Raw genomic sequence first — 9,708 nt, forward strand, 5'->3', positions numbered from 1 at the left:
ACATTGAAAAATCTTCAATGAAGTGACATATAACCAACATGTAAGACGTGGTTGCTCTTGATGTCCAGCAGTCAGTGGTAAGGCAAACTGCAGTAGCTTTTTGGACTCTTTCCCACACTGAAGCCTGTGCGCTCTCGTACAGTTGTGGAATAAGTGATTTTGAAAGGGTTTTCCTGCTTGGAATTGTGTACATTGAATTTAAACTATTGCTATAATTTCTAAAACCTCTGTACTCCACGATTTAAAATGGCTGGAAATCGGTGGCAATCATTTTAGCCAATGCAATATCAATTTGGCCTTGTTTTTCTACAGACATAGACTTTGGCATAAACTGGTCCATAGAAGACTGCGTTGCTGTGGGTCGCGGAGTAGGCCTACTTGACTGAGTGGCTATGCTGGCTCCACCACTATCACTAGCAGGCCCGCTACTTTCTCGAAGCTCCAGCTCCAGCTAGCTTCACAGTTGGGTACACAGTTCGCATATGCCGGTGTAGGTTATGTGTAGAACCGGCATTATATGAGATTTTGTTTTGGCAAATTCTACACTATGCTCTAACATGGTTTACATTATTAAAATGCATCCAAATGCTACTGTACTTCCGACTCATTTTCCAGCTGTTGTTTTCACAGCTGTCCTTCCTCTCTCTCCTCGGCTGCTAAGTGTGTGACTGAGTGAGTTGGCTTGACACTTAGAGCCGACCCATTTGCGAATAACCCATCACTAATTTGAATAACAAATACGTTTTTCAAAACTTTACTATAGCAAATTCATTGATCTGATTTCGCGGGACGTATTGAATCAGGTCGTGGGCCGCATACGGCCCCTGGCCGGCCTTTGTCCAGGCCCCCTACCTTTCAGACAGAAAGAAAAGTTGGCAAAAAGTTGGCAGCATCTTAAAGTTGCCAGTAAATGTCTTGGTAGGTTTATATGTTTGGTCAGTCAGTGTGGCTGTTAGACCAGTGTGGTGGAGACTGGAGAAGAGACAGAGGGAGACTGGGAGTGCCTGGGAGGCAGCATTACACTAGATGGATTATTTAATGGTTGCAGGCTTCAGGTATTTAACACTGCTTATGCAACCCTGTTCCCCAACACCAACATCAATCTAGGTTAGTTTGAAACTGAGTGGCTCACAGCTATATAGGGCCTTAGGAAACATTATTTTACTTCATTTCACACAACTACAGTAGCTGGGGTATTTTTGCCAAATAAATGTTCAGTGTGAGCGAAGCCAAGGAAAGCTAGTTTTAATGACTGAGTACTGTGTTGTTGCTCGACAAGCAGGTTTCCACAGGCAATTCCTTTGATATATGCTTCTGTAGTAGAGTAGAGTTCACGTACTAGTGAGTTCAATACTAAACCTGCCACAAAGAGACTTAAAGCCTGTATCTCTCTCTCTCCCTATGTCTCTCTCCATCACTCTCCCTCTCCCTCATCCCACTTTCTCTCCCTCCTGCCCCATTAAAGTTGGCTAATTAAAACCAATCCATTCCCTTCTTTGGGGAGGTGCTCCACTTCAACTGGCTCCGGTTCCCACATTTATTATCTTCCCCGTGGGAACACCAGGCATCAATCAGAGGTTACCAAGGCCCCTCGGTTTCCTCCAACAAGGGAGGAGGAAGAAGGGAGAGGGGAGGTAGAGTAGGAGGAAGATGGGAGAGGGGAGGGAAAGAGAGGAAGGGTGTTCATTTGTGGATTAAGGATGTCAGTAATCAGCATGTATCAGAGTGATAGGCTGTAATAGGGTTGTATAAGATCTCTACAGGGGAAGGCCACACAGAATCAGCATATACACATAGGTAGGTCAGCCCTATACTAGCTATGTACCAAAACCGCCTCTCTCTCTCTCTAAACAAGGCCACATGAATTGGAAACCACTGGGGCCAGCAGATATACACTCAGTGGTACACCACCCCGTTCACGAAAATGGTTCGCTTCTACAGACAGTGAGTGATGTCATGTGGCCGTGGCTTACTATATGAAGCAGGCACCCAGGCATCGAGGCATTCAGTTACTGTTCGATTTAATGTTAGAATGGGCGAGACGAGTAACCAAGCGACTTTGAGCACGATATGATCATTGGTGCCAGGCGCGCCGGTTCCAGTATCTCAGAAACAGCCGGCCTCCTGGGCTTTTCATGCTTGCCATTTCCCAAAAAACATCCAGTCAGTGGTAGTCCTGTGGGCGAAAACATCTCATTGATGAGAGGTCTAAGGAGAATGGCAAGAATAGCTGTATTTTTTTATATTCATGCCATGAGATTTCAACCAACGACATGATTGGTTGATTGATCCTGCTTGTCGTGTCACGTTGTCACGCCCTGACCTTAGAGCTTTTTGTGTCTCTATTTTGGTTTGGTCAGGGTGTGATTTGGGTGGGCATTCTATGTTCCCTTTTCTATGTTTTTGTATTTCTTTGTTTTGGCCGGGTATGGTTCTCAATCAGGGACAGCTGTCTATCGTTGTCTCTGATTGGGAACCATACTTAGGTAGCTTTTTCCCACATGGTTTTTGTGGGTAGTTAATTTCTGTTTAGTGTTTTGCACCTTACAGGACTGATTCGGTTATTCTCTTTGTTATTTTTGTTATAGTGTTCAGTTAAAATAAAAGCATGAACACTTACCACGCTGCGCTTTGGTCCAATGATTCCTCTTCCTCTTCTTCAGACAACGAAAGTCGTTACACATGTATACTCCCTCTCCGGTCTCTAGGTCATCAGGCTGCTGATTATCCCACACACCTGTCACCATCGTCTCGCGCACCTGCGCCTCATGACACTCACCTGGACTCCATCACCTCCTTGATTATCTTCCCTATATCTGTCGCTCCCCTTGGTTCTTTCCTCTGGAGTTATTGGCTCTGTTTCATTTCAGTGTGTTGTTTGTGTTTATTGTTTGTTTATTTATTAACACTTGCTCCCTGTACTTGCTCCCCGACTCTCAACGCACTCATTACATGAGACATGTTTCATAGCAATTATTGTGGCCTTAGTGATAAGGCGATTGCATGATTTAAAAAATATATTATGTCACCTTTATTTAACCAGGTAGGCTAGTTGAGAACAAGTTCTCATTTACAACTGCGACCTGGCCAAGATAAAGCAAAGTAGTGCGACACAAACAACAATACAGAGTTACACATGGAATAAACAAACATACAGTCAATAATACAATAGAGAAAGTCCATTACAGTGTTGCAAATAAGGTAGAATATGGGGGGTGAGGCAATAAATACGCCATAGTGGCGAAATTATTACAGTATGGCAAATTAAACACTGGGGTGATAGATGTGCAGAAGATGAGTGTACAAGTAGCGGTACTGGGGTGCAAAGGAGCAAATTAAATAACAATATGGTGATGAGGTAGTTGGATGGGCTATTTACAGATTGGCTATGTACAGGTGCAATGATATGGGAGCTGCTCTGACAGCTGGTGCCTAAAGCTAGTGAGGGAGATATGAATCTCCAGCTTACGAGGGTATGTTTGGCAACATGAGTGAAGGATGCTTTGTTGCGAAATTGGAAGCAGATTCTAGATTTCATTTTGGATTGGAGATACTTAATGTGAGTCTGGAAGGAGAGTTTACAGTCTAACCAGACACCTAGGTATTTGTAGTTGTCCACATATTCTAAGTCAGAACAGTCCAGAGTAGTGATGCTGGACGGGTGGGTAGGTGTGGGCAGCGATCGGTTGAAGAGCATGCATTTAGTTTTGCTTGCATTTAAGAGCAGTTGGAGGCCACGGAAGGAGAGTTGTATGGCATTGAAGCTCGTCTGCAGGTCAGATAACACAGTGTATAAAGATGGACCATGTAACGGCCGTTGTTGGTGGAAGAAGGTGAGGACCAAGGTGCAGCGTGGTATGTATCCATATCTATTCAAATGAACACGGAAATAACAAAAATACCAAAGAGAAACGACCGAAAACCGTTCTGGTTGGTGCAGACACACAACAGAAAACAATCACCCACATCCTCCGTGGCCTCTTTAGAGCGGCGACCCTCGCCGCCGACCTCGGACTCTGGACCCTAGCCACGGGTCCCGAATGGACGGGAGACTCCGGCAGCACCGGACGGACAGGAGACTCCGGGAACACCGGACAGGCAGGAGACTCTGGCAGCTCCGGAGAGAAGCGCGATTCCGGCAGCACCGGTGTGACGGGCGATTCCGGCAGCTCCTGGCTGACGGACGGCTCCGGCAGCTCCTGGCTGACAGACGACTCTGGGAGCTCGGGACAGACGGGCGACTCTGGCAGCTCGGAACAGACGGGCGATTCTGGCAGCTCGGGACAGACAGGCGATTCTGGCAGCTCGGGACAGAAGGGCGATTCTGGCAGCTCAGGACAGAAGGGCGACTCTGGCAGATCCGGACTGGAGGGAGACTCTGGCAGATCTGGACTGGAGGGAGACTCTGGCAGATCCGGACTGGAGGGAGACTGGCAGATCCGGACTGGAGGGAGACTCTGGCCACGCTGGACAGGCGGGAGCACCTGTAGGAAGGAGACTGAGAGACAGCCTGGTGGGGGGGCTGCCACCGGAGGGCTGGTGCGTGGAGGTGGCACCGGATAGACCGGACCGTGAAGGCGCACTGGAGCTCTCAAGCACCGAGCCTGCCCAACCCTACCTGGCTGAATGCTCCCTGTAGCCAGGCCAGTGCGGCGAGGTGGAATAGCCCGCACTGGGCTATGCTGGCAAACCTGGGACACCATGCGTAGGGCTGGTGCCATGTACCCCAGCCTGAGGAGATGCACTGAGCAGGCTTCATGGCACCTGGCTCGATGCCTACTCTAGCCCGGCCGATATGAGGTGCTGCTATGTACCGCACCGGGTTATGCCTGCGCATCGCGGACACCGTGCGCCTCACGGCATAACACGGTGCCTGCCTGGTCCACCTCTCTCCGCGGTAAGTACGGGGAGTTGGCTCAGGTCTCCTACCTGACTTAGCCACACTCCCCGTGTGCCTCCTCCCAATACATTTTTGGGGCTGCCTCTCGGGCTTCCTTGACCGCCGTGCCAACTCCATTCTCCGGTATCCCTCCTCACATTGTTCCAGAGAATCCCAGGCGGGCTCTGGCACTCTCCCTGTGTCGACCGACCACCTCTCTGTTTCGTCCCATGTTGTAACCTCCTCCAGATAGCGCTGCTCCTTACCACACTGCTTGGTCCTTTGGTGGTCGGTGATTCTGTAACGGCCGTTGTTGGTGGAAGAAGGTGAGGACCAAGGTGCAGCGTGGTATGTGTCCATATTTATTAAAATGAACACGGAAATAACAAAAATACCAAAGAGAAACGACCGAAAACAGTTCTGTCTGGTGCAGACACACAACAGAAAACAATCACCCACGAAACACAATAGAAAACAGGCTCCCTAAATATGGTTCTCAATCAGGGAAAACGATTGACAGCTGCCTCTGATTGAGAACCATACCAGGCCAAACACAGAAATAGCAAATCATAGAAAAACTAACATAGAAAACCCACCCAACTAAAACGAAGACATAACAAAAGAACTAAGGTCAGAACGTGACAGGCCAGAAGTATACAGAATGGTGTCGTCTGCGTAGAGGTGGATCAGAGAATCACCAACCGCAAGAGCGACATCATTGATGTATACAGAGAAATGAGTCGGCCCGAGGATTGAACCATGTGGCACCCCCATAGAGACTACCAGAGGTCTGAACAACAGGCCCTCCGATTTGACACACTGAACTCTGTCAGAGAAGTAGTTGGTGAACCAGGTGAGGCAGTCATTTGAGGGTGTTGAGTCTGCCGATAAGAATATGGTGATTGACAGAGTCAAAAGCCTTGGCCAGGGTGATGAAGACAGCTGCACAGTATTGTCTCTTATTGATGGCGGTTATGATATCGTTTAGGACTTTGAGCATGGCTGAGGTGTACCCGTGACCAGCTCGGAAACCAGATTGCATAGTGGAGAAGGTACAATGGGATTCGAAATGGTTGGTTATCTGTTTGTTAACTTGGCTTTCAAAGACCTTAGAAAGGCAGGGTAGGATAGATATAGGTTTGTAGCAGTTTGGGTCTAGACTGTCTCCCCCTTTGAAGAGGGGAATGACCGCAGAAGCTTTCCAATCTTTGGTGGATCTCAGACGATTCGAAAGAGAGGTTGAACAAGCTAGTAATAGGGGTTGCAACAATTTCGGCGGATAATTTTAGGAAGAGAGGGTCCAGATTGTCTAGCCCTGCTGATTTGTAGGGGTCCAGATTTTGCAGCTCTTTCAGAACATCAGCTATCTGGATTTGGGTGAAGGAGAAATGGGGGAGGCTTGGGCAAGTTGCAGTGAGGGGTGCAGGGCTGTTGACCGGGGTCGGGGTAGCCAGGTGGAGAGCATGGCCAGTCCGAGGTCGGCGGCGAGGGTCGCCGCTCTAAAGAGGCCATGGAAGCGGGCTAAGAGGCAGACAAGGACTATGGTGGAGTGGGGTCCACGTCCTGCGCCAGAGCCGCCACCGCGGACAGACACCCACCGAGACCCTCCCCTAGCCTCAGTGCAGTGGGCATCTGGGAGGAGGTGCTCTTATTCTCCATAGACTTTACAGTGTCCCAGAACTTTTTGGAGTTAGTGTTACAGGATGCAAATTTCTGTTTGAAAAAGCTAGCCTTTGCTTTCCTAACTGCCTTTCCTAATATTGGTTCCTAACTTCCCTGAAAAGTTGCATATCGCGGGGGCTATTCCATGTTAATGCAGTACGCCACAGGATGTTTTTGTGCTGTCAGGGCAGTCAGGTCTGGAGTGAACCAAGGGCTATATCTGTTCCTGGTTCTACATTTTTTGAATGGGGCATGCTTATTTAAGATGGTGAGGAAAGCACTTATTTTTTTATTTTTTTTACCCCAATTTCGTAGTATCCAATTGTTAGTAGCTACTATCTTGTCTCATCGCTACAACTCTTGCACGGGCTCGGGAGAGACGAAAGTTGAAAGTCATGCATCCTCCGATACACAACCCAACCAAGCCTCACTGCTTCTTAACACAGCGCGCATCCAACCCGGAAGCCAGCCGCACCAATGTGTCGGAGGAAACACTGTGCACCTGGCAACCTTGGTTAGCGCTCAATGCGCCCGGCCTGCCACAGGAGTTGCTGGTGCGCGATGAGACAAGGATTCCCTACCAGCCAAACCCTCCCTAACCCAGACGACACTAGGCCAATTGTGCGTCGCCCCATGGCGGTTCGCCTGGGCGCGAACCCAGAGTCTCTGGTGGCACAGCTGGCGCTGCAGTACAGCATCCTTAACCACAGCGCCATCCGGGAGGCCCCCAGGAAAGCACTTTTAAAGAACAACCAGGCGTCCTCTACTGAAGGAATGAGGTCAATATCCTTCCAGGATACCCGGGCCAGGTCGATTAGAAATGCCTGCTCGCTGAAGTGTTTTAGGGAGCGTTTGACAGTGATGAGGGGTGGTCGCTTGACCACAGACCCATTACGGACGCAGGCAACGAGGCAGTTATTGCTGAGATCCTGGTTGAAGACAGCAGAGGTGTATTTGGAGGGCAGGTTGGTTAGGATGATATGAGGGTGCCCGTGCTTACGGATTTGGGTTTGTACCTGGTGGGTTCATTGATAATTTGTGTGAGATTGAGAGCATCAAGCTTAGATTGTAGGATGGCCGGGGTGTTAACCTAGGGTAGGGGGCAGCATTCATAATTTTGAATGAAAAGCATTCCATTCAGCATTCCATTCAGGAAGTAGTTTTTGTTTTGTTTTTGTAGTTTTCTATTCAATGCCATTACGGTATCCATTGACTTAGGACTCCATTTAACAGTTCCTATGCCTTCCACTAGATGTCAACCATCTTTAGAAATCGTTTCAGGCTTGTATTCTTATACATGAGAGAGTAAGACCAGTCTGAACGAGTGGACCCTAACGTGACGCAGAGTTTTTTCAGGCGCATGTGCATTACTTGTTTACCTTTTATATTGACAACGTTATTGTCCGGTTGAAATATTATAGATCATTTAGGCTAAAAAACAACCTGAGGATGGAATATAAACATCGTTTGACATGTTTCTATGAACTTTACGGATACAATTTAGATTTTCTGTCTGATTGTTTTGACTGAGTTTGAGCCTGTGTATTACTGAAGAAAACGCGCTAACAAAACTGAGGTCTTTGGCTATAAAGAGACTTCATTGAACAAAAGGAACATTTATTGAGGAAATGAATGTCTTCTGAGTGCCACCACATGAAGATCATCAAAGGTAAGGGATTCATTTTATCTCTATTTCTGAGTTTTGTAACGCTTCTGCTTGGCTGGTTACTGTTTGTAATAATTTGTCAACTGGGCTATGTTCTGGGCTAGGTATGTTCTGGGCTTGGTATGCTTTCGCCAAAAATCGTTTTATAAATATGACACTGTGGTTGGTTTAACAAGAAGTTAATCTTTAAACCTATGTAAAATATGTTTTGTTTTCTGAATTTTTATAATGAGCATTTCTGTAATTGAATTTGGCGCTCTGCAACCTCACTGGATGTTGGCCAGGTGGGACGATACCCTAGAGAGGTTAAGCATGTCCCAGTTTAGATCACCTAGCAGCACAAGCTCTGAAGATAGATGAGGGGGCAATCAATGGTGTTCAGGGCACAGCTGGGGGCAGTGGGTGGTCTATAGCAAGGTCAAATTGTATGGGCACAGAACTGGATATTAAGACAGAACTCTGCAGTTGATTGCAACTCCGTCCCCTTTGGCAGTTCTATCATGTCGGAAAATGTTATAGTCATGAATGTCTCATGATCTCACGAGTAAGTATGGTTGTCCTTGTTCAATAGAGGCATTTTACTGCACTATATTCCTATCTGCTTGGACATTGCAGGATATTTAGGTTGAGCCATTTGCCTTGGCTTTGTAAAGACTACTGCCTGACGGAAGTAATACTTCCTTGTTCCCATCCTAGAAGGCAGGCTTTTCAAAATGAGAGTGGTACTATTTTATTTTATTTAACCTTTATTTAACTTGGCAAGTTAGTTAACTCTTGGAACTACCCATCCTGGATCTGGGAGAATTGTCATCAACTACACTAACTAGCATAGCGCAACGGTCAAAAAATATTACTAGAAAATATTCATATTCGTGAAATCACAAGTGAAATATAGTGAAACACAGCTTAGCCTTTTGTTAATCACCCCGTCATCTCGGATTTTGAAATTATGCTTTACAGCCAAAGCAAGACAAGCGTTTGTGTAAGTTTATCGATAGCCTAGCATAGCATTATGTCCAGCTAGCAGCAGGAAGCTTGGTCACGAAAATCAGAAAAGCAATCAAATGAACTGTTTACCTTTGATGATCTTTACCCCTTCTTCATCTTGTAGAATATTAGTGAAGACATCAACTATGAAATAACACATGGAATCATGTAGTAACCAAAAAAGTGTTAAACAAATCAAAATATATATGATATTATTCAAAGTAGCCACCCTTTTTCTTGACAGCTTTGCACACTCTTTGCATTCTCTCAACCAGTCTGAGGTCACCTGGAATAGATTTCAATTAACAGGTGTGCCTTGTAAAAAGTTGTGTTGTGGAATTTCTTTCCGTCTTAAAGCGTTTGAACCAATCAGTTGTGACAAGGTAGGGGTGGTAAACAGAAGCGAGCCCTATTTGGTAAAATATTAAGTCCATATTTTGGCAAGAACAGCTCAAATAAGCAAAGAAAACAACAGTACATTACTTTAAGAAATTTCAAGAACTTTGAATGTTTC

Source organism: Oncorhynchus nerka, linkage group LG13 (genome assembly GCF_034236695.1).
Source record: "Oncorhynchus nerka isolate Pitt River linkage group LG13, Oner_Uvic_2.0, whole genome shotgun sequence".
In the NCBI taxonomy this organism is placed as follows: Eukaryota; Metazoa; Chordata; class Actinopteri; order Salmoniformes; family Salmonidae; genus Oncorhynchus; species Oncorhynchus nerka.